The following is a 25,846-nucleotide window of genomic DNA, read 5'->3' on the forward strand; positions in this document are numbered from 1 at the left end:
GACTTTAACGGGGGTTCTAAAGTTCGCGCAAACTTTCGGTACGTTCGAAGGTTCTGATGCGAACCGAACCGGGGGGTGTTCGGGTCATCCATACTTATTAGACAAGATCATTACCTTTTTCTTAAGAGTTCAACAGCGGTTACCAAGGACCAGTAAGGATTTCCTGAAGTGAGAGTTGCAAGGCGTGTTTGACCCCTAGCAGTTTTGATTTGATTTTAATTTTTTTGTGTTTTTATACCTATGCAGCGCTGTCTCATTTACATTTTATTTACTGTTTTCTGTGGGAGCACAAAAGTGACAGCAGAAGCAATCTTAGGTTTAATTATTCTCTCTACATAATAGCGTGCAACTATCCTACTTCTAATGCTCCAATTGTGATATCTGAAAGGTTTTGCTAACTTTGTTTTTTTTTACAGGTAAGTAACAAGTAAGTGATGCAGTATTTCAGTAGTTAAAAGCAGTATTTTAACGCCGCCACCTACTGGCATCCTTAAAGCGGTTGTAAACCCCAAATTTTTTTATAAAAAACCCTGCAAGGCAAGGGCATAATGAGCTAGTATGACTAGCATACTAGCTCATTATGAATTCCTTACCTTAGATCGAAGCCCCCAAAGCTGTCCTCGTCTCCCCCTCCGGCTGCAGACATCTCTCCGGAAGGTTACTTCCGGGTATCACCGCTTCGGTGCTGTGATTGGCTGGAGCAGCGAAGCCAGCATTAGCCATTGAGAAAATCGGCATTCTCAGTGCGCCTGCGCCGTAGACAACGGTGTATTCCTTTTGGCAAATATCTCCTAAACCGTGTAGGTTTAGGAGATATTGCAAACACCTACAGGTAAGCCTTAATCTAGGCTTACCTGTAGGTGTAACTTACCACAGAGGGTTTACAACCACTTTAACAACCAGGGAATAGCTGGTTGTTAAGGAGCTGACACCCGCCATATACTTAACAACTATGACTCATCTGGTCTCAGTGGGACATCTGGCAGTAGAATGTAAACAACATTTTTTTCCCAATCCATACCAGGCCCTTCAGGTTTGGTATCGATTTTTGGGGGGACTCCACACCAAAATTACAGAATAAATGGTGTGTGGGGGGTCCCCCCTAAAATTCATACCAGACTCTTATCTGAGCTTGCAGCCCAGCAGGCCAGGTAAGGGGGGGGGGCAAATGGTCCCCCCCTTCAACCAAACGAAGCCAAATGTCCTCAACACGGAAAGTGGATGCTTTGGGGGGAGTACTCCAAAAACACCTTGTGTTATGTCTCCAGTATACCTTTCAGGTTCAAAAAGGACAATTCACTGTGTGTACAATGTATTATTGCATTAGTAAGCCAGAATTGTGGTTTGTCTCAGGTTAGCTGTTACGCTTGCGCCATCCACTGGCCAAACATTAATATAGTCGTAAATATTCTTATCTAGCTTCTATAGGACGTGACATCAAAATAGTCATATCCTCTTTAGCCAGGAAGTGAAGGTCTTTTAGTATCTCCATGTTTTAAGATCAAGGCAGCAAGGCCTGCATGCAATCTGTCCCCATCCATGGCATCGGAAGTAAGCAATCTCCTTCTTCTTCCTCCACAGGCTTTTAGGGAGGTAGTTGGCCATCTCTGATAATGTTTATATGATGTGTTTATTATCGTATAGTAATGTTATACCATTCTTGTTATTTCTAGTTTTACCGCATATCACGTGTGTCATCCACATATATATTGTATATTGAAATCTGCAACGTGCCAATAAAGACACAAGATAAGAAACAGCAGTCTATTATTGTGTGCGCAGAGAAAGGTCATCTGCCTAGATAGCTAGGTGAGAAAGCCGCCGCTCCAGGTGAGCACCTCCAGGTAATCACTGTCTGCTCAGGAACCAAATAGGTGCTGGCAATGCACAGGACATGCGGATAGAGAAATAGATGGACAGCCGCACTCCAAAAAGTCTTAAAAAAGACGTGCTCTTTATTAATGGGAAAAATGCACAGCATACAATCAGCATACAGTGGGGAAAATAGCTGACGCATTTCGCATTGACTTTCAATGCTTAATCATAGCTCAAAAGTCAATGCATTGAAAGTCAATGCGAAACGCGTCAGCTATTTTCCCCACTGTATGCTGATTGTATGCTGTACATTTTTCCCATTAATAAAGAGCACGTCTTTTTTAAGACTTTTTGGAGTGCGGCTGTCCATCTATTTCTCTATCCGCATGCCTAGATAGCTACCCATAGACTCCGGGAGTACGGGAAGCGAGTCCAGGACAGTAAAACTCCGAGCCAGTAAAACTCCGTCCAGTAACACTACAGATAGTGCAGAGGGGAAGAGGTTTAGCCGCACGGAAGAGCTACAGTCTGCAACCGACTATACAGCCACTTCCATACAGCCAAGCAGCATACAGAGACTGCAGCCTTATACGCTTACTGCTCCCACAGGCCGCTACTCAGTCAAACGGCCATGTCAAGCAGTAGCTCATCCTCGCTCAAAGCCCTGGAAGCAGCCGTGAGCCTCAGTGGTGAACGCATCAATGTGCTTGGCTCAGAACAAGGAGAGCTGAATCCCTCGCAACGCACGTCAGAGTACTTGCACCAACACTTCAAATCAACCTATGATACCTCTCCTCTACAGGGAATAGACAGTGTCCTAGAAGAAACAAACCAAACACAGCAGGTAACAGAGCATGAGAGCAACCAAACTCATCAGAGCTGCAAGCAGCAGAACCCTGGTCAGCACGCTACAGATCAACCTCCAAACCAACATCAGGATAACCCCTTTACTACACAACGGTACGAGACAAGAAGGCCCAAAGCAGAAGCTTCTGACAGGTATGGTTGCACACCACACTCCCACTACAGTAGTACATCCCCAACATGCTCTGAAACCAACCAAGTTATAACAGACTTTGCCAAGTTCCTCGCCAGCCGCGATCTAATCATAAAGGGACTTGTAAAGTTCAACGATCAGCCAGAAAATTACAGAGCCTGGCGGTCATCCTTTCAAAACACCATAAAAGGTCTAAACCTGTCTCATGACAATGAAATAAACCTCCTAGTCCAATGGCTTGGGAAAGACTCTGCCAAACATGCCAGTAGAATCAGGAACATTAACATAAAACAACCAGAGATTGGTCTCAAAAAGATTTGGAGCACATTAGAAGAGTGCTATGGTTCAACAGAGGCTATAGAGCATGCACGTTTTAAAAGGATTGAGGACTTTCCCAGAATACCTAGCAAAGGTTATCACAAACTACGAGAATTAGCCGACTTGCTAGAAGAACTACTTCTTGCTAAAGAAGAGGGAGACCTGCTGGGTCTCGCCTCCCTGGATGCAGCCAGAGGGATTAAACCTTTGATTCTGAAGCTTCCTTACGACCTACAACAAAGGTGGGTCACATATGGTTCTAAACACAAGGAAAGGTTCCAGGTACCATTTTCACCATTCAACGTTTTTGTAGACTTTGTTTCAAAGCAAGCCAAGTTCTTGAATGATCCCAGCTTTGACTTTATACTGCCATCAGCCACGCCCCCTAGCTTCAAACAGCATAGGATGCCAGTGACAGTGAACAAGTCTCATGTTTCCTCTACAGATTTCTCCTATAGGTCTTCCAACATCGTTCACCCAGAGGACAAAGTCGGAGACCCTAGCAAGCAATGCCCTCTACACAGGAAACCGCACCCTCTACTAAAATGCAGGACCTTCGGGGAGAAGTCTCTGGAAGATCGCAAAGCTTTCCTAAGAGAGGACCGCATAAACATTTTTTTTTAAAGCGCCCCGTCCCGAAGACCTCGCGCACAGAAGCGAACGCATACGCGAGTAGCGCCCGCATATTAAAACTGTGTCCACACAAGTGAGGTATCACCGCGATCGTTATAGCGAGAGCAATAATTCTAGACCTCCTCTGTAACTCAAAAAATGCAACCTGTAGAATTTTTTAAACGTCGCCTATCGAGATTTTTAAGGGTAAAAGTTTGACGCCATGCCACGAGCGGGCGCAATTTTTAAGCGTGACATGTTGGGTATCATTTTACTCGGCGTAACATTATCGTTCACAATATTGGGCACAATTTACTGTTGTCTTATTTTTTAATTAAAAAAAGTATTTTTTTCCAAAAAAAGTGCGCTTGTAAGACCGCTGCGCAAATACCGCGTGACAAAAAGTATTGCAATGACTGCCATTTTATTCCCTAGGATGTCTGCTAAAAAAATATATATAATGTTTGGGGGTTCTGATAAATTTTCTAGCAAAAAAATTTTGATTTTTACATGAAGGAGAGAAGTGCCAGAATAGGCCCGGTGGGCAAGTGGTTAAAGATAACAACCCTTCTAAAGAAATCGTAGAGTATCGCATGAAGGTCCACATATTTGGGAACAGCCCTTCCCCCACAGTTGCCATTTACGGGCTTAGACGCTCGGCTCGTGAAGGTGATTCATCTACGGGCCTGATGTGAAACACTTGGTAGAAAAGGACTTTTATGTAGACGATTGCTTAAAATCCCTACCCACCGCTGAAGTAGCTATCAGTCTCCTCAAGGGGGCGCAGGAGATGCTAGCCTGTTCTAACTTGAAGCTCCACAAGATCGCCTCTAACAGCGCAGAACTGATGAAGGCCTTCCCCTCTCAAGACCACTCTGGTGAGTTCAGAGACTAAGGCCCCATACTCACGAGCAAACATGTCTGCTGAAACTGGCCCGCAGGCCAGTTTCAGCAGACATGTTTGGTCGTGTGTGGGCGCGAGCGGGCCGAATTCCAGCAAACATTTGCCCGCCGGGCCTTTTCCCAGCAGACAAATATTCCTGGACTTGTTTTAAAACAGTCCGCTGGAATTCTGCCCGCTCGGACATGTACGGTCGTCAGTACAGACCTACCGTACATGTCCAGGCGCCCGCCGTCCCTCGCATGCGTCGAATGACTTCGACGCATGCGTGGAAGCATTTTAAAGGCGGGCCGCCCACGTCGCCGCGTCATTGTCGCAGCGACACCGCGTCATCGACGCGGCGACACCGCGGACACGCCCCGCGTATTGTTTACGCGCGGACTTCTGTACGATGGTGTGTACAACCATCGTACAGAAGCCCTCTGGCAGACATGTATGGTGGAAACGGTCCGACGGACCGCTTTCACCATACATGTTTGGTCGTGAGTACCCGGCCTTAGACTTAGGTTCTGACTCTCTGCCAACGCAACATAGCCTTGCACTACTTTGGGACTTAAGGTCAGACACTAGAGAGATGAACCTAGAAATCAAAGACACTGAGTTCTACACTGACAGTAAAGTAGTCCTGGGCAACATCTACAACGAAACCAGATGCTTCTACGTCTATGTCAGTAATCAAGTGTTGAGGATTAGGAGATCCACACACCCAAAACAGTGGCACTTCGTTCCAACTAAACACAATCCCACAGACCTAGCGACCAGAGCTGTCCCAGCCAACTGTCTTCTTATGGACACAACATGGTTTACAGGCCCTGCATTCCTGTACAATTCAGAACAGAGCACTTCTGAATCAGAGACTTTCAGCTTGATAGACGCAGTCAAGGATGCTGAAGTTCGTCCACAAGTGTCTGCATGGTGGCTACACAAAACCGACTCAAATCTCTTCGGTTCTCCAGGTTTTTCACATGGAAATCACTCATTAGAGCTATTACTACCTTATCCCACATAGCCCGTTCCTTTGGGAAAAAGACTAATTGCAAAGGCTGGCACCACTGTGAAAATACCTACTCAGTGACTGACCTAGAGCAATCAAAACATCTGATCATCTATACTGTGCAACAAGAGACCTTTGCTAGAGAAATTGACTGTATTTGCAACAAAGAAACAATCCCTAAAGACAGTGTCCTAAGGAAACTCTATCCATTCCTCGACAGCAGTGACCTGTTGAGAATAGGAGGTCGCCTTAAAGAAGCTACATTGGAGCACCACGAGAAGAATCCTCTCATTCTCCCAGCTCAGCACCATGTCACTGCCCTGCTTGTACAGCACTATCACAGTCAAGTCAAACACCAAGGCCGGCTATTCACTGAAGGAGATTTGAGGACTGCTGGACTGCATAATAGGAGCAAAAAGATGTGTGAGCAAGTGTACCTTCAATTGTGTCACCTGTCACAAACTCCGGGGACTCTTACAATCCCAAAAGATGGCTGACCTTCCATCTGACAGACTCAACTCGGACCCTCCCTTCACAAGTGTGGGCCTTGATGTATTCGGTCCTTGGTCCGTTACTACTCGCCAAACCAGAGGAGGTCACGCCAGCAGCAAACGCTGGGCAGTTATATTTACTTGTATGACTGTTTGAGCTGTTCACATAGAGTTGATTGAATCAATGGACACTTCCAGCTTTATCAACGCTCTCAGGCGCTTCATTGTCATTAGAGGTCCTGTTAAGCACATCCGCTCTGATAGGGGCACCAACTTTGTTGTAGCGGTCAAGGAACTTCAAATCCTTTCCAATCTAGACAACAACAATGTAGAAAGGTATCTCAACCAACAGGGATGTACCTGAACATTTAACCCTTCTCACTCTTCTCATATGGGTGGTGTGTGGGAAAGAATGATAGGCGTAGCCCGCAAGATCTTGGACTCCATTTTCCTTCAAATGGGGAATGCCAGACTCACGCATGAGTGCCTGTCCACCTTTATGGCTGAAGTCTCAGCCATCATAAATGCTAGACCTCTGGTCCCACTTACCAACGATCCAGAGGAACCCATGCTGCTGACACCTGCAACTCTACTCACTCAAAAAAACAATACGGTCAGTGCTCCGAGTGGAGAGTTTACAGATAAAGACCTTTTCAGATGCCAAACCCTACAACCCAGGAATAAGTGGCAAGTTAACAAACCAGACCTGAAGTCAGGAGATGTGGTGCTCGTTAAAGATTGTCAAGCACACAGGAATGACTGGCCTTTGGGTCTTATCACACAGACATTTCCAAGCAAAGATGGACATGTCAGAAAGGTCGAAGTTAAGACTTCCAAACAGGGTAAAGTAAAGTCATTTTTCAGACCCATATCGGATTTGATTTTACTTGTGTCTAATGACGCTGGTAGTGGCGTTGGTTTACGCCAGAAGGTGGAGTGTTATGTCTCCAGGATTCCTTTCAGGTTCAAAAAGGACAATTCACTGTGTGTACAATGTATTATTGCATTAGTAAGCCAGAATTGTGGTTTGTCTCAGGTTAGCTGTTACGCTTGAGCCATCTACTGGCCAAACATTAATATAGTCGTAAATATTCTTATCTAGCTTCTATAGGACGTGACATCAAAATCGTCATATCCTCTTTTATCCAGGAAGTGAAGGTCTTTTAGTATCTCCATGTTTAAGATCAAGGCAGCAAGGCCTGCATGCAATCTGTCCCCATCCATAGCATCGGAGGTAAGCAATCTCCTTCTTCTTCCTCCACAGGCTTTTAGGGAGGTAGTTAGCCATCTCTGATAATGTTTATATGATGTGTTTATTATCGTATATTAATGTTATACCATTCTTGTTATTTCTAGTTTTACCGCATATCACGTGTGTCATCCACATGTATATTGAAATCTGCAACGTGCCAATAACGACACAAGATAAGAAACAGCAGTCTATTATTGTGTGCGCAGAGAAAGGTCATCTGCCTAGATAGCTACCCATAGACTCCGGGAGTACGGGAAGCAAGTCCAGGACACCTTGTCCAAATATTGATGAGGACAAGGGTCTCTTCCCCACAACCCTGGCCCTGTGATTGTGGGGTGCAGGGGGTGACTTATTGGAAACTGGAAGCCCCTAAATAGGGGGGCCCTAGATCACAGCCCCCTCATGTGAACATAGTACCCGTACTCATTCACGGAAAAGCGAGACCATTCTTGACCTATCCTTTATTAAAAATGCCTTCCAAAAAAATAATGTCCCCTGAAGTACAGTTAATTCAGTGTCAATCATGATGAACGCTGGCTGCCGACCTACATAAAGAAAAAAAAGCCGAACCGCACCCAAAGCTCGGCTTCCGCCGAATGACAGCTCCGCTGCCTACCCGCCTCTAAATAAACTCCCGTGACCCCATCCCTTACATAATTACATAGTAGGCGAGGTTGAAAAAATACACAAATCCATCAAGTCCAACGTGTGTGTGATTTTATGTCAGTATTACATTGTATATCCCTGTATGTTGTGGTCTTCAGGTGCCTATCTAATGTTTTTTTTTAAATGATCGATTCTCCCCACTGAAACCACTGCCTATGGAAGAGAATCCTCTACACAGTTTGGGCCAGATTCACAAAGAGTTATGCCGGCGTATCAGTAGATACACCGACGTAACTCGCAATCTAAGCCCGTCGCATGTTTAAGTGTATGCTCAAACTGAGATACACTTAAACCTGCCTAAGATACGACGGCCTGCGCCGTCGTATCTTAGTGTGCAATATTTCCGCTGGCCGCTAGGTGGCGCTTCCATTGAGTTCGGCGTAGAATATGCAAATTAGTAGATACGCCGATTCTACGAGCGTACGCTTGCCCGTCGCAGTAAAGATATGCCGTTTCCGTAAGAGGTATGCCGGCATAAAGATAAAGCTGCCCCCTAGGTGGCGTATCCAATGTTCAGTATGGCCGTCGTTCCCGCGTCGCAATTTGAAAATTTTACTTTGTTTGCGTAACTCGTCCGTGAATGGGGCTGGACATCAATTACGTTCACGTCGAAACCAATGACGTCCTTGCAACGTCATTTGGAGCAATGCACCCTGGGATATTTTACGGACGGCGCATGCGCAGTTCGTTCGGCGTGGGGACGCGCATCATTTAAATGATACACGCCCCCAACCTGCCGAATTTGAATTCCGCCGGGTGATTTACGCTACGCCGCTGCAACTTTACAGGCAAGTGCTTTGTGAATAAAGCACTTGCATGAAATACTTGCAGCGGCGTAACTTAAATGAGATACATTACGCCAGCAGAAAGACCCGCTGATCTTTCTGAATCTGGCCCTTTAAGTTTAAACCGCTTTTCTTCCCTTAGTTTATTTGGTGGCGGTTTGGGAAAAATGTGTCACATGACCCAAATACCGCATGCAATATGCTTTAGTGGATTGGAGGAGCCCACCGTTATTTTCCTTATCCCATCTTTTGTTATTGTGGGATAATTTGCTGCATTTTTTTTTTGTTATGGCCCATGAGGACAGGGCCTATTTTTTAAGTCGCCGGTGTAAATGTAGCACATTCCTAGTTAGGCTGCTAGGAAAAAAAAATTTGGGCTGATGCTGTAACAAGAGGAGCAGTGATTGTATGGTCAGGTATGTTCAGGGCATCACAGACTGGGAGTTTGATTTCTTCCCTTTCCCCTAGAAGACATTTCTAGAGCTTAGGGAGGGAGATTTAAATTGACAAGCCTGAAAATTGAGAAAGGGCTAGCCAACCCCTGGAGGTTGTGCCCAGTTGGTGACTGTAAGAAGGAGGAGATGGTCTCCTTTTCTCTGCTCAAGGATATGGATCAGTGAGATGAGGGGAGGGGGGGTTGCTTGCCCCCTTTAGACTGGATGCTGGCTTTCATTACAAGAGGCTGCACCTATGAACTGAGATTGTTACAGAATTCTGGGCCTAGAGCCCTCTGTCTGTGCTGCACCTTAATGCTACTTCATGGTCCCCAGCCGTGTGCCAATCTAGCTGTACCTGTACTAAAGCTACTTCACTCCCCAGCCATGAATCTATCTAGCTTTTTCTGTGCCAAAACAACTTCATGGTCACTGTAGACCAGGGGTGGGCAATTATTTTTTCGATGGGGCCACATGAGAAACTAAAAATATTTTGGAGGGCCGGGCCAAAAGGCTAAACTCAATACTGCATAAAATCAATTGTATTTCTTTATAAAAAGCAGTAAATATCATTGTTGGAAAACTGGTACGAGTACTTGTTATAGACATGGCACAGGAGGGGGACAGAGGCTGGGGACATGGCACAGGAGGGGGACAGAGGCTGGGGACATGGCACAGGAGGGGGGACAGAGGCTGGGGACTTGACACAGGAGGGGGACAGAGGCTGGGGACATGACACAGGAGGGGGACAGAGGCTGGGGACATGGCACAGGAGGGGGACAGAGGCTGGGGACATGACACAGGAGGGGGACAGAGGCTGGGGACATGACACAGGAGGGGGACAGAGTCTGGGGACATGACACAAGAGGGGGACAGAGGCTGGGGACATGACACAAGAGGGGGACAGAGGCTGGGGACATGGCACAGGAGGGGGACAGAGGCTGGGGAAATGACACAGGAGGGGGACAGAGGCTGGGGACATGGCACAGGAGGGGGACAGAGGCTGGGGACATGACACAGGAGGGGGACAGAGGCTGGGGACATGACACAAGAGGGGGACAGAGGCTGGGGACATGACAAAAGAGGGGGACAGAGGCTGGGGACATGTCACAGGAGGGGGACAGAGGCTGGGGACATGACACAGGAGGGGGACAGACGCTGGGGACATGACACAGGAGGGGGACAGAGGCTGGGGACAGGCAGCCACTGTTTAATCAATAACAATTGATTAAACAGTGGCTGCATGTGATGGCACAGTGGCTGCGTGTGATGGCACAGTGGTTGCGTTTGATGGGCACAGTGGCGACAATTGATGGCACAGTGGCTGCGTGTGATGGGCACAGTGGCAACAATTGATGGCACAGTGACTGCGTGTGTTGGCACAGTGGCTGCGTGTGTTGGCACAGTGGCTGCATGTGATGGCACAGTGGCTGCGTTTGATGGGCACAGTGGCTGCGTGTGATTGGCACAGTGGCTGCGTTTGATGGGCAGAGTGGCTGCGTGTTATTGGCACAGTGGCTGCGTGTGATGGGCACAGTGGCTGCATGTGATGGGCACAGTGGCTGCGTGTGATTGGCACAGTGGCTGCGTGTGATTGGCACAGTGGCTGCATGTGATTGGCACAGTGGCAACAATTGATTGCACAGTGGCTGCGTGTGATTGGCACAGTGGCTGTGTTTGATGGGAACAGTGGCTGCGTGTGATTGGCACAGTGGCTGCGTGTGATTGGCACAGTGGCTGCGTGTGATTGGCACAGTGGCTGCGTGTGATTGGCACAGTGGCTGCATGTGATTGGCACAGTGGCTGTGTGTGATGGGCAGAGTGGCTGCGTTTGGGCAGAGTGGCTGCGTGTTATTGGCACAGTGGCTGCGTTTGATGGGCACAGTGGCTGCATGTGATTGGCACAGTGGCTGCGTGTGATTGGCACAGTGGCTGCGTGTGATTGGCACAGTGGCTGTGTTTGGGAACAGTGGCTGCGTGTGATTGGCACAGTGGCTGTGTTTGGGAACAGTGGCTGCGTGTGATTGGCACAGTGGCGACAATTTATGGTGGCACAGTGGCTGCGTGTGTTGGCACAAGTGGCTGTATGTGTTGGCACAAGTGGCTGCATGTGTTGGCACAAGTGGCTGCGTGTGTTGGCACAAGTGGCTGCGTGTGACCCCTCCCGGCCCTGCCTACTGTTATCACCGCGGCGGGGAACATTAGACAGCGTTCGTTTGAACAGCTGTTTTCCCCGCTGCGCATAGACACTCCCCCTTGGACGGATCTGTCCAATCGCGAGCAAGGGGGAGTGTCTATGTGACTCCCCCTTGCTCGCGATTGGACAGATCCGTCCAAGGGGGAGTGTCTATGCGCGGCGGGGAAAACAGCTGTTCAAACGAACGCTGTCTAATGTTCCCCGCCGCGGTGATTAACGTGGCAGCGGCGGCGGTTTCGGCGGCGGGGGTGGGCCGGATTAAAAGGTCCGCCGGGCCGTAGTTTGCCCAGGTCTGCTGTAGACTATCCCAGTCTAGCTGTACCTGTTCTGCAAACTATCTCATGGTTCCCAGCTCTGAGTGAAATATTGTACTACTGCTGTTTAGAGAGAAAGAAACAGAGTTGTCCTCTGCAGAATTGTGCTCAAGCATTTTGAAGTATTCCACAGCACCCCAAATCCCCTCCCAAGTTTTTACAAGCAATAAAATGCAAATGGACAAACCCCCTATGTAGGCAGGTGCAGTCTGTATCTCCCACAGTAGGCGGTGCCCGACCAAATTGGTAATGCAGAAGGGGAAGGAAGTTGTGTGTAACTTTCTGCGGTCACAGAGAGACAGCTATCCGACTGGACGCTGGCACCACTCGTGACCTTGGTGGCCATCTTGGGTGAGGCAGTGTCTCTTTAAAGCATTTATTACCCAACACTTCATATTCCTGAAATGTGCCTGCTGTACCATGTACTTTTATGAGAAAGAATCCTGTTCTCTTTGTGTTGCTCCTTTTATGCAAACATTCTCGTGTGCCTGCCAGTCCCCTTGCTTTCCTATTAAAAACTGACCATACTAAGCAGGAGAGCACAATGGGCTAGATTCACAGAACACTTACGCTGGCATATCTACAGATACGCAACGTAAGTGAACAAATGCGCCGTCGTATCTATGCGCCCTATTCTCTTAACTAGATACGCCTGAATTTGGCCTCCATCCGACCAGCGTAAGTCTCCTACGCCGTCGGATCTTGGGTGCATATTTACGCTGGCCGCTAGGGGCGCTTCCGTTGTTTTACGTGCCGAATATGTATATTACCTACATACGCCTATTCACGAACGTACTTGCGCCCGTCGCTGTAATCTACGCCGTTTACGTAAGGCGTACGTCCGTCGTAAATTTATCCCTGCTATAGGTGGTGCAACCCATGCTAAGATATGGACGTCGGAACAGCCGTCGAATTTTACGTTGTTTACGTAAGTCGTACGTGAATGGGGATGGGCGTAGGTGACGTTCACGTCGAAAGCATTGAGCCGACGTATCATAGGGAGTATATGCAACGTGATTCTGAGCATGCGCGCGCATGCGCCGTTCGATCGGCCCTTCATTTACATGGGGTCACGGTTAATTTAAATGTAGCACACCCACTACCTGCCTACTTTGAATTAGGCGGGCTTACGCCGACCATATTACGCTACGCCGCCGCAACGTACGGGGCGAGTGCTTTGTGGATACTGGTCTGGGCTTTCTGCACGCCGTCGCGTATATTTGATACGCTACGCCGACAAAACTATGCGCTGAGCTACCTGAATCTAGCTCAATGTGGTCAGCTCTCTAGCTGTGCTGGGAACTCAGTATGCTCTCCTCCAATGATCAGACTTGTCCTGACATGCTACTGCTTTACAGCCATTCACTGTGAAGTACTGATTCTCCACCCCCCAGCTCTTTTGCAGACGAGAACAGAGAGAATGTGATCACTTATAAAAAAGGGAAAAAAAAGGATTTATCGTGTTTTTTTTTTTTAGTATATCTATACAACACTGTTTTACCTTTCATTTCTATTTTAAACTGAATTGGTTGTTTTACAAGGTGATCATTTACACTAATTTTAAGCCTCCGCCTCCTGTGTTTGGCGCACTTTGAGTGGTTAGTGTAGGGACAGGTTATAGTGCTTTGTCATAGGGAAAGTGCAGGGACTACACCATCTCCTTGTAGGAAGCCTCCTGCTTGGTTGTGGACTAGCTAGGCTCCTCCCTGCAGCTGTCGATATCATTCTAGGATCTTGATCCTTGCTGCTGTTTGTATGTGGCTCTGGTCAGTTGTGTCTTCCCGCCTGGCCTGTTTGTACATTGTTGGAACTTTCACAATATACTGTTTTCATCCTCCTCGTCCTCTGAGGCCTTGTACTCACGGCAGGACATGTCCGATGAAAACGGTCTGCAGACCGTTTCCATCGGACATGTCTGGCCGGGGACTGCCCGGGGACTTCTGTTCGATGGCTATACACACCATCGAACAGAAGCCCGCGCGTAAACATTACGCGGGGCGTGTCCGCGGTGTCGCCGCGTCGATGACGCGGTGTCGCCGCGACAATGACGCGGCGACGTGGGCGGGCCGCCTTAAAAATGCTTCCACGCATGCGTCGAAGTCATTCGACGCATGCGAGGGATGCGGGCGGCAGGACATGTACGGTAGGTCTGTACAGACGACCGTACATGTCCGGGCGGACAGGTTTCCAGCGGACTGTTTTAAAACAAGTCCGGGAAACAGTTGTCCGCTGGAAACCTGTCCGATCCGTCCCAAAATGGTCCGCTCGGGCCAACACACGGCCAAACATGTCTGCTGAAACTGGTCTGCGGACCAGTTTCAGCAGACATGTTTGGTCGTGAGTACGGGGCCTGAGTGTTTTTTCTTTGCAGCTGGCATCATGGTTCACCCTACCCAAACATAGAGGGCCAGATTCATGAAGACTTACGACGGGCGTATCAGTAGATACGCCGTCGTAAGTCCGAATCCCCGCCGTCGTATATTTAAGCGTATTCTCAAACTGATATACGCTTAAATGTTGCTAAGGTACGACCGGCGTAAGTCTCCTACGCCGTCGTATCTTAGCTGCATATTTACGCTGGCCGCTAGGGGCGTGTACGCTGATTTACGCCTAGAATATGTAAATGAACTAGATACGCCTATTCACGAACGTATGCCCGGCCGTCGCAGTAAAGATACGCCTTTTATGTAAGGTGTTTTCAGGCGTAAAGATAAACCACCAAAAAGATGGCGCAGCCAATGTTAAGTATGGACGTCGGAACCGCGTCAAATTTTTCACGTTTTACGTCGTTTGCATAAGTCGTCCGTGAATGGGGCTGGGTGTAAGTTACGTTCACGTCAAAACCAATGAGTATACAGTTCCACACACACGGCTCATGTGTAAGGTAAAGTCTACAGGAATGGAAATATCAGTTTGTAAATGGATAGAAAACTGGCTAAAAGACAGAATTCAGAGAGTAGTGGTTAATGACTCTTACTATGAATGGTCGAAGGTTATCAGTGGTGTACCCCAAGGTTCAGGGTTGGGACCCTTACTTTTTAATATCTTTATAAATGATATTGGGTCTGAGATCAAAAGTAACATTTCTGTCTTTGCAGATGATACCAAGCTATGCAGTGGATAACGTCTTTACAGGATGTCGCCAATTTACAAGCCGACCTCAATGCTCTGTCTAATTGGGCGACTACGTGGCAGATGAGGCTTAATGTTGATAAATGTAAAGTTATGCATTTCAGGGCTAAGAATATGCATGCATCATACATACTAGGGGGAGTACAACTGGAGGGATCCGTAGTGGAGAAGGATCTGGGGGTTTTGGTAGATCATAAGCTCAATAATGGCATGCAATGCCAAGCTGTGGTTTCCAAAGCGAGCAAAGTCCTTTCTTGTATTAAGAGAGGTATGGACTCCAGAGAGGGAGATATCATTTTGCCCCTGTACAAATCATTAGCAAGACCTCATCTGGAATATGCAGTTCAGTTTTGGGCTCCAGTTCTCAAGAAGGATATTGGGGAACTGGAGAAAGTGCAGAGAAGGGCAACCAAACTGATCAAAGGCCTGGAGAATCAAGCTCAGCTATGAGGAAAGATTAGAGGAACTGAATTTATTCACTCTTGAGAAGAGAAGATTAAGGGGAGATATAATCAACATGTACAAATATATAAGGGGTCCATATAGTGAACTTGGTGTTGAGTTATTCACTTTACGGTCAACAGCGAGGACAGGGGGGCACTCTTTACATCTAGAGGAAAAGAGATTTCACCTCCAAATACGAAAAGGTTTCTTCACAGTAAGAGATGTGGAATAGACTCCCTGCAGAGGTAGTTCTGGCCAACTCCATAAAGTGCTTTAAGAAAGGCCTGGATACTTTCCTAAATGTACATAATATAACTGGGTACTAACATTTATAGGTAAAGTTGATCCGGGGAATATCCGATTGCCTCATGGGGGATCAGGAAGGAATTTTTTCCCCTGCTGTAGCAAATTGAATCATGCTTTGCTGTTTTTTTTTGCCTTTCTCTCGATCAACTGTGGGTATAGAATTGGGTATATGTGATTGTATGATATTGTATGGTGTCCAGAGCTTCTCTTGTCTCCCAGGCTACTCCACTCTGCAATTGCTGCACCTTCTGAGCTGAGCTGTTGAGCTGAGCTGAGTCAGACTTTTTTTGACATATTATAAGAATGTCTAATCTGTAATTTGATGCCTTTTGGAGATTTTTCCATCTTACGTTGACTTTGTTATGCACATTAATACACATTTTTACCTGGGGTGCCCAAACTTTCCATCCCCACTGTAGTGTTACATGACCACGCTATTGTGTTACAAGTGTTACAGCATTAAAGGCTGAAAATGGGCCTGGGAAGGAAGTTGGTAATAGTGTTCGATATTGAAGTGGTTAAATCATAGCTCCCAACTGTCCCTGTTTTCGAGAACGGTCCCTGATTTGGAACAAAGTCCCTCTGTCCCTTTTTCCTCCTCATTTGTCCCTCATTTGGGTCTGATCTATATACACTGCTCCAAAAAATTAAAGGAACACCTTTTAATCAGAACTCCTGGGATTAACAACAGGTGCACTAGATGGGCAACAATGAGACAACCTCCAAAACAGGAATGTTTTTTCAGGTGGATGTGTCTGACATTTTTATTCCCTACTCATCTTTTCTGACCGTTTTTCACTAGTTTTGCATTTGGCTAGGGTCAGTGTCACTACTGGTAGCACGAGGCGATACTTGGACCCTATAAAGGTTGCACAGGCAGTCCAACTTCTCCAGGATGGCGTATCAATACGTGTCATTGCCAGAAGGTTTGCCGTGTATTCCAGCACAGTCTCAATAGCATGGAGGAGATTCAAGGAGACAGGCAGTTACTCTAGGAGAGATGGACAGAGCCGCAAAAGGTCCTTAAACCATCAGCAGGACTGGTATCTGCTCCTTTGTGCAAGGAGGAACAGGATGAGCACTGCCAGAGCCCTACAAAATTACCTGCAGCAGGCCACTGGTGTGAATGTCTCTAACCAAACAATCAGAAACAGACTTCATGGTTGTGGCCTGAGGGTCCGACGTCCTTTAGTGTGCTCTGTGCTCACTTCCGGACACTGTGGAGCTCGATTGGCATTTTCCATTGAACACCAGAATTGGCAGGTCCGCCACTGATGCCCCATGCTTTTCACAGATGAGAGCAGGTTTACCCTGAGCATATGTGACAGATGTGAGAGGGTCTGGAGAAGCTGCGGAGAACTTTATGCTGCCTGTAACATCGTTCAGCATGACCGGTTTGGTGGTGGGTCAGTGATGGTCTGGGGAGGCATATCCATGAAGACCTCTACAGGCTACACAATGGCACCCTGACTGCCATTAGGTATCAGGATGAAATCCTTGGACCCATTGTCAGACCCTACGCTGGTGCAGTGGATCCTGGGTTCCTCCTGGTGCACGACAATGCACGGCCTCATGTGGCAAGAACATGCAGCCAGTTACTGGGGGGTGAAGAAATTGATACCATTGAATGGCCCCCATGCTCACCTGACCTAAATCCAATAGAACACCTCTGGGACATTATGTTTCAATCCATCCGGTGCCGCCAGGTTGCACCTCAGTCTGTTCTGGAGCTCAGTGATGCCCTGGTCCAGATCTGGGAGGAAATACCCCAGGACCCCATCCGTCGTCTCATTTCGAGCATGCCCTGATGTTGTCAGGCATGCATACAAGCACTTGGGGGCCATACAAACTACTGAGGTCCATTTTGAGTTGTTGCAATGAAATTTCAGCAAAATGGACTAGCTTGCTGCATAAGTTTTTCACTTTGATTTTTGGGGTGTCTTTGAATTCAGCCCTCTGTAGGTGGATAATTTTCATTTCCATCAAATGATGTGCCGTCCTTTCATTCCTAACACATTACCCAGTCCACATCAGTATAGATATCCAGCATGAGATTTTTGCCTGTTGACATCTGATATGTTTTCAAAGTGTTCCTTTAATTTTTTTGAGCAGTGTAGTTGTAAATAAAATGCACTATTTATCTTTCAAAAAGTGTTCCCAGTGCTAAACCTTCCATCCAATTTCTAAATTGCTGCATTTTTAAATTTCAAAACCCAGTATAAAGGAATAGTAGTGGTATAAAAAAAGCACTAACTACATTTTTTTAACCACTTGAGACCCACGCTGTAGACGAAAGACGTCCACAGCGTGGCTCTCAACTGCCGGGTGGACGTCCCTGGACTTCCTTTTATTTGCATTCCCCCGTGCGCGCCGCTGGGGGTGCGCGGCGGGAGAAAAACTGCTGAGATGCTGATGCACGTGTGTGGCGGCCGCGATGTCCGCCAGATACCTGCGATCGGCAGTGACAGAGTAGGGACGTGGAGCTCTGTGTGTAAACACAGAGCTCCACGTCCTGTCAGGGAGAGAGGAGACCGATGCTGTGACCCTTGTACTTAGGGACACAGATCGGTCACCTCCCCCAGTCACCCCTCTCCCCCCACAGTAAGAATCACTCCCAGTGAATACATTTAACCCCTTTCTCGCCCCCTAGTGTTAACCCCTTCCCTGCCAGTCACATTTATACAATAATCAGTGCTTTACTATAGCACTGTTCGCTGTGTAAATGTGAATGGTTCCAAAATAGTGTCAAAAGTGTCCAATGTGTCCGCCGCAATATCACAGGCCTGACAAAAATCGCAGATCACCGCCATTACTAGTAAAAAATAAAAATAAAAACATAAATTTATCCCCTATTTTGTAGGCGCTATAACTTTTGCGCAAACCAATCAATAAACGCTTATTGCTTTTTTTTTTTTACCAAAAATATGTAGAAGAATACGTGTCGGCCTAAACTGATTAAAACATATTTTTTTTTTTTAAATTGGGATATTATAACAAAAAGTTAAAAATATTGTGTTTTTTTATAAAATTTTCTGCGTTTTTTGTTTATAGCGCAAAAAATAAAAACCTAAGAAGTGACCAAATACCACCAAAAGAAATCTCTATTTGTGGGGAAAAATAATAAAAATATAATTTGGGTACAGTGTTGTATGACCGCGCAATTGTCATTCAAAATGCGTCAGCGCTGAAAGCTGAAAATTGGTCTGGCCAGGAAGGGGTTTTAAGTGCCCAGTAATGAAGTGGTTAATATAATTCCCCTTTAGGGGGCTTGGTGTCCTATTCCTACATACATTTGCTAAAAGGTGACCTCATGCCCATTTCAAAAAGTTAAGAGGTTTGGTTAAATAATTGTTCTATAGTGACCATCACTAGTAACAAACCAGTCTGAGAACTAACGTTTGGAAATGACTTGTTGTTACAGTGAGCACAGAATATTTATTTTGTTGTAAACAAAGAAGTTCATTAAATAAACTGCTGCATAGAAAACTACCCCTACTTGTTCACAGCCATGCATTATCTCTATCTGACATACACTCCCACATTCCACAAATGGGCCCCATCGGGAATACATTATTATTGAACATCCATAGCAATGTCCACTCCCAACCACAGCCGCCTATGTTAGTTACCTCCACCTTCACTTAGTTAGATGAGCCAAAACCAGACAGTCACTGTCCCCGTCGTCTTCAACTGAACTGGTGGTTGTGTTCCAATCTAAGCAGACATTGCATAGAAAATTATTCTGATAGCTGGAGGAAGGCCATACAGCTAATCCAGGGCAGACATAATTATTTTGCAGCATAGGGAGAGCCTTCTGTCTCTGAGAAAAGAGGATGGCTTGATGCACTTCACCCCAACAAATTTAGACCATTTAATTTACATATATTAAAAAAATAGGCAGTAAAGGTTGGACCGTCTTTGCAAATTTTTTCATATTAGAAAAGGAAAATAACATTTCTGACCTGATCAAGAATCAGATTTCCGCAGGTTTATTAAACTTCCACAGGCAGCTGGTTTATGAGTGATCAGCAAAGCTGAAACACATTGCACCATAAAGAAAGGGTGAGGCCGGTTCAAAGTTTAACCAACTAATCAAATGCCCTTCATGACATTAGAAAGGAAACAATGACAAACATTTCTAATAATTGTTCCTCCAGGAAGGTAAAAAGATTTTTTTGTGAACTTTGCATTTGGTATTTTATGTAGCCTTCTGCTACCGGAAGAGAATTTGGTCCAGTACAGTCATGTACACTGGGGCGAATTTCCTGGATATACATGTTCAGTGTGTTTAGTATTCCCAGCCATACTGTTGTCTTTTATTGCTCAAATACCATGGATGAACTTTATTGTTTAAATTACATAATTGATCCTGAAGTGATATACTGCACTAATTAAATATACTCTTGTGTTGCTACAAGGGACTTTGTTCAAAGTTATTATCTTCTTGAAAACATATACACAATGATAACTTCATCTGATGATGTGTTCATTCTTATTGTTTATGGTAATATAGGTTGATAAATGTAGTCTTGATTCAGCTATAGCGGTCATAGGAAGCCCTGGCCAGTGTTAATGTTTTGTTTTTTGAATATTTTTACGTGTGTGTGTGAGTGTGTGTGTGTGTGTGTGTGTGTGGTTAATAAATTATTTTCTAGAGTTCAGTCACTTAATAAAGTAATTTTTCTGATATATTTAAGTCGTGTTAAAATTCATTTTTTTTGTGTACTACCAAAGTTATCATTTAAGAAATGTATTGTTCTTTAGAAAGGGTTTGGCTCTAGTGGCCATTAAAACGTTATCAGGATATTTCCTTCTTGTTAAGAAAAACAGTTATGCATTGTGGGATATTTAGGGCAATGAGGAAGTACTCATGTTGTTAAAGCGGTTGTAAAGCGCATATATAATTTTTTTTTTTTTAAACCTGCAAGGCAAAAGGCATAATCAGCTAGTATGCACCGCATAATAGCTGATTATGAAATACTTACCTCGGAACGAGGTGAAAAACACTTATCTGGTTCACGCCGAGCGAGATGTCATCTTGCTCCGGCGTGTCTTCCGGGTATCGCCGCTCCAGCGCTGTGATTGGCTGGAGCGGCGATGACGTCACTCCCGCGCGTGCGCGCAGGAGATTTAAAATCGGCAAGGTCCGGCGGCTGCCGGATCTTTCGCCGTGGATTCCCCCTGCGCATGCGCCGCTGCAATCAGCGATGCATTGCGAGGGGAATATCTCCTAAACCGTACAGGTTTAGAGATATTCTTTATACCTACAGGTAAGCCTTATTATAGGCTTACCTGTAGGTAAAAGTGAAAAATAAGGGTTTACAACCGCTTTAAATCAGGCTGGGAACTACAAACCCACAGTGCCAAGCTACAAACCCACAATGCCAAGTCACAGCACAGCCTGCTGGGTAAGCAGATAAAAGGACAGGCATGGCCTGCTTTCTCTCTCTCTGGACGCCATTCAACATTCAGCAAGAGGCCTGTGTATGTGCTCAGGGCTGAAAGAGCCTGTGACCTATAGCAGAGAGCAGATCGCCTGCCCCAAAAGGATCCTTGTGAGCACCCCTGCTGATCGAACAGGAGAACAAGCCAGCGCTTCAGAGTTTTTGAAGCCACCTGCCTTCCAGCACACCGGGAGGAGCAGCACGGCGCAGAGGTGCCATCTACACAGATGCAGTCCACAGCCAGCTGGGATCCAGAGTGGTGAGAAGGCATTTGCCTATCCATGTAGTGACTGTACTATTGCTAAGTGATTGCCTGCTATACAGACCGCCGCTGTGGATCTATTGCACCTGAGTATTCTATAGCTGGATCCTTGGGTTTTCTGTTTCCTTTTCCCCCATGCTGCAAGGTCAGTACTGTACTGTTCACTCACAGAAGGAATTACAAGTGGGGATAGTTTGCTGCTAAGTAAGATGATAATAATTTAAGACGATAATAACTTTGCCAGGGACAGTGCCAAACGGAGAGGAAGAATTTTAAGTATGGATGGAGCAGTCTATGCAGGCCATAGACGAGTGGGATCTGCCAGATGCCCAAAAGAAGCAACGCATCAGTGAGAGTTTGCGAGGAGCTGCTGCTGAGGCTATCAGGAACTTGAGATTTAGTAACACAACATGTTACAGGAGGAGTTCGGGCGGACAGAGAAAGCAGCTGACCTGATCTATCAGTTTGAACATACCCTTCGACGTCAAGGTGAATGCTTGTCTGAATACATCAGAGGGCTGAATAAGATGCTATACCAGATTGTGCTAAAAAAAGGGATGATGCCCTCCGCCATACACCAGGCCAGAATACAGAAAATTCTAAACGGGGCTCTATGCTCTGACCCAGTCTGAAGACCTCTGTGGGTGTTATGACCCTGAAATACCCTGACCTCATCAGAGTTGTGAGAGATGAAGAAGCCATGTTCGATGACAAGCAAGTAGCTGTTCGTCCAGCCTCCACATCCTTTTTTTTTTCTCAAAAAAGGATGTTTATTGAATAATATGGCAATAAAAATACATGGTTACATACATTTTGTTTTTGTCATTATTCATCCATCCTTACACATTCTCATAAAACAAAAAAGGAAATAACAGAAAATCCACACAAAACTTCTGGAATGCTACCTCTTCCTCCTATAAAAGTCACCACAGTTTGTAGTACCACAAAATACGGGTTCTGGCAGGACCTCACACCCCGTAACCCGCACCAGTATGTGTCAGGATTCCATCCCCTGGACCATTCCGCCTCCCCTCTCTACTGTGTGTCATTGGCCCCATAGTGAGTCCTCACCTCCATCCTCTTATATGAGCAGCCTGTCCAGTACCAACTCAAGTGGGGCCAGCCCTGGGGAATTTAACCAGGGAGCCCACAGCAACTCAAACCTTCCCCCCCTTTTCCTGTGCTGATATATATATTTCTCTGCTCGGAGAGTACAACCCATCTGAGCTATCCACTACCCCAATCTTGGGGGTTCTACATCCTTCCAATGTCTGAGGATAAGTTTGCGAGCCTGGAAAAGGGCCCTACCAATGGCCTTCTTCGGGTTGTCCTCTAGTGGGAGATCTTCTATAATACCCAAGATGCACACCTTGGGGGTCTGTGGTATTTGAATCAGAAATACCTTGTTTAAAGTTTTGAGAACCCCCGCCCAATATAGATGTAATTTGGGGCACCTCCACATCAGGTGGATGAGGTCTCCATGATCTCTAGCGCATCTAGGACAGCTGTTATCAGCAACCAGGCCCATCCTGTGCAATCTGGCTGGAGTATAATGTACCCAGAGAACAATGTACAATTGTGACAGGCGTTGTGCTACGTTAAGTGAGGCTCCCTGTATAGCTAGCAATGACTCCTCCCACTGCTCCTCCTCGAAAACGCCCACATCACTTTCCCAGGAGGTCACCACCCTGGAGGGGATGCCGACAGCAGCATGGCGTATGAGCTCGAGATGAAACCCCTGAAGCTAGTTGTCCCAGTCATAAAGTGGAAGATCGGGGCAGGGGATAATATCCAAGGGTTGCTCCCAGCCTGGGCCCTAACGGCATGACTCAATTGTAAATAATAAAAATGCATTGCCTGAGGAAGGTCAAACTTCTCCTGGAGCTCCGCAAAGGAAAGCAGACGGCCCCCGGAGAAGATATGTACCAAGTGAGTTACCCCATACCTCCTCCAGCGCTCCCCACATGTCAGCGTCATCAACTCCTCGTAATAGCGATTGTTCCAGATTGGGCTGTGCCCTGTAAAGCCCTCTATGTTCTGCAATTGGCGGGTTTTATTCCAAATCTTCTGCATTAATACATATGTGGGAAATAGTTTGTTCGATTTAGCGTATTGCAAAGATTCGAGACCCGTTACCAAATTATCCATGCCCGCCGTGCGATTTACTATATCTACCACCGGGTCACCCCGTCCCTTACTCATGGCTCGAGCAATGTGTTGTAATTGGGCAGCTAAGTAGTATACCCAGGGATTTGGGAGAGCAAGCCCTCCCGTCTCCTTCGGTTTTTGTAATTGTTCCAGTTTAATCCTGGGGGTCTTATTAAGCCAGAGAAATGCACGGAATAGGGAATTAATAATTCTAAAGATCCTGAGTGGGACAACCATGGGAGTGTTATGCAACATATACAATAACTGAGGCATAAACACCATTTTTGTGAGATTAACTCTACCGACTAGGGACATTTTTAATTTCGACCACACTTTAATTTTGTCTCTGATCCTGCCTATTAAGGGGGTGAGATTAAGTGAAACATAATCAAGCAGTTGAGGGGTCACCCACACCCCCAGATATTTAAATTTAGTCGCCACCGGAATTTCCATCAGCGTACAATCCTGCGAGTTCAACGAATCCAGGAACATAAGCGCGGATTTAGACCAGTTAATCAATAGCCCCGAAAAGGACCCGAACGTCTGAACCACCGACATCGCCTCCCGAAGCGAGCCCGACGTATCACCCAGTAGAAGCATAGTATCGTCCGCATAGAGCATAATTTTTTCGTGTGCCAATCCGTACTGAAATCCTGTAATTGAGGGGTTGGAACGCACCAGAGCCGCTAACGGTTCTATGGCAACCGCAAACAGCAAGGGTGAGAGGGGGCACCCCTGTCGGGTCCCCCTATGGAGCGGGAAGGGAGAAGACACACTGCCCTCCTCCCTAATAACCGCCACGGGGGAGTCGTACAGGAGCCGCACCCATGACTGGAACACAGGCCCAAATCCAAATCTGGTCAAAGTAGCCCACAAGTACTGCCATTCAATGCTGTCGAAAGCCTTGTGGGCATCTAAAGACAACAGAGCTCTATCTCCCACATTGTCCGCCGTTGACTGCATATTTACAAACAATCTCCTAAGATTAATGGCAGTGGATCTTTCCGGTATAAAACCCGATTGATCAGTATGTATAATTTCCGTGATTACCTTATTTAGCCGCATTGCCAAGACCTTTGCTAATATTTTTATATCACTTTGAAGGAGCGATATCGGCCTATAAGTGCCAGGATCCAATGGGTCCTTTCCAGGTTTAAGCAGTAGGACTATGCTAGCCTGTCGCATGGATTCCGGGAGCCGTCGCGACTACCTAGCTGCATTCAGCGTTCGAAGCAGCTTCGGGAGCACTACCCCTCCATACTGTTTATAGACCTCCATCGGAATGCCATCATCACCCGGTGCCTTAGTATTGGGGAAAGAGTTGGTCGCCTCCGTCATCTCTTCAATGGTGATGGGAGTCTCAAGGGACTCCGCTTGGGACTCCGTTAAACACGGTAGCTCTATCCCTTGCAGAAAGTCCAGAGTCTCCTCTCCAGTATGTGTTTGTTTTGATTCGTATAGGCTAGAATAAAACCTGACCAGCTCCTTCATTACCATATCAGGGGTGTTCACCAATCTACCTCCTTCTGTCCTTAGAGCTCCAATGGACGGGGATGTCTGTTGTGACTGTACTATTTTAGCTAAGAGTTTGCCTGTCTGCTCCCCCTCCTCATAGAACGCCATCTTCGAAAAAAAATGTTTTCTGTCAGCCCTAGAGGTGTCAAGTCTAGTCAGTGCGTCCTGTGCCGCTATCCACACCTCCCGGGGACCCTCCCCCGAATTAGCTATATATTCTGCCTCTAAGCGTTTTACCATCAGTGCTATCTGTCCCCTCTGTTCGGTCGTGTTGTGTTTTATGGCATTCACCTCTGCAATAAAAACTCCTCTCAAGAAGGCCTTAAAAGCATCCCATGCCATGTCTGTTCCAGGATAATCTGCATGCCTCTGCCAGTAGGCCACTATGTCCCTCTCAATGTTTTCATGAGAGGGGAAGAAGTTAAGCCAAAAGGCATTAAGCTTCCACGGTGCTCTGGGAAGAGTGGGAAGAGGCCTCACCCTCAGAGATAGCAGAACGGGGGAATGATCCGAGACACACCGGGGAAGGTATTGTATATCCTCGATATTACGGTGTAGCCGAGGCTGAGCACAGGCACAAGTCTATCCTAGACAAAGACATATGCGTCTTGGAGAAGCAGGAGAATTGCTTCTCAAGGGGATTTTTCAGTCTCCAGGGATCCACCCAACCCACCTCTTCCATAAACTTAGCCATGGCTGACCTTGTGGACCCCGGGGGTCCCCCCGGGGCTGGGTGTCTATCCAGGTATGGGTTCACAATCCCATTAAAGTCCCCTACTGCCACTAGTGGGGTTCCCGGATTTGATAGCTGAAAGGCTA

General features: G+C 46.6%; 1 protein-coding gene across 3 annotated transcripts in view; it reads right to left on the minus strand.

Annotated features, from left to right (window-relative positions):
- Positions 1-25,846, minus strand: part of LOC120943594 (lipopolysaccharide-induced tumor necrosis factor-alpha factor homolog) — a 168,293-nt gene that overhangs the window by 127,479 nt on the left and 14,968 nt on the right. Inside the window, exon 1 of one of the 3 annotated variants that reach the window (XM_040356970.1) lies at positions 19,621-19,692. The exons of the other annotated variants lie outside the window; for them this stretch is intronic. The gene's annotated coding sequence lies outside the window, so the exon portion shown is untranslated. Of the gene's footprint in view, positions 1-19,620; positions 19,693-25,846 lie in introns of those variants that run through there. 3 annotated transcript variants of the gene reach the window in all.

Source organism: Rana temporaria, chromosome 6 (genome assembly GCF_905171775.1).
Source record: "Rana temporaria chromosome 6, aRanTem1.1, whole genome shotgun sequence".
In the NCBI taxonomy this organism is placed as follows: domain Eukaryota; kingdom Metazoa; phylum Chordata; class Amphibia; order Anura; family Ranidae; genus Rana; species Rana temporaria.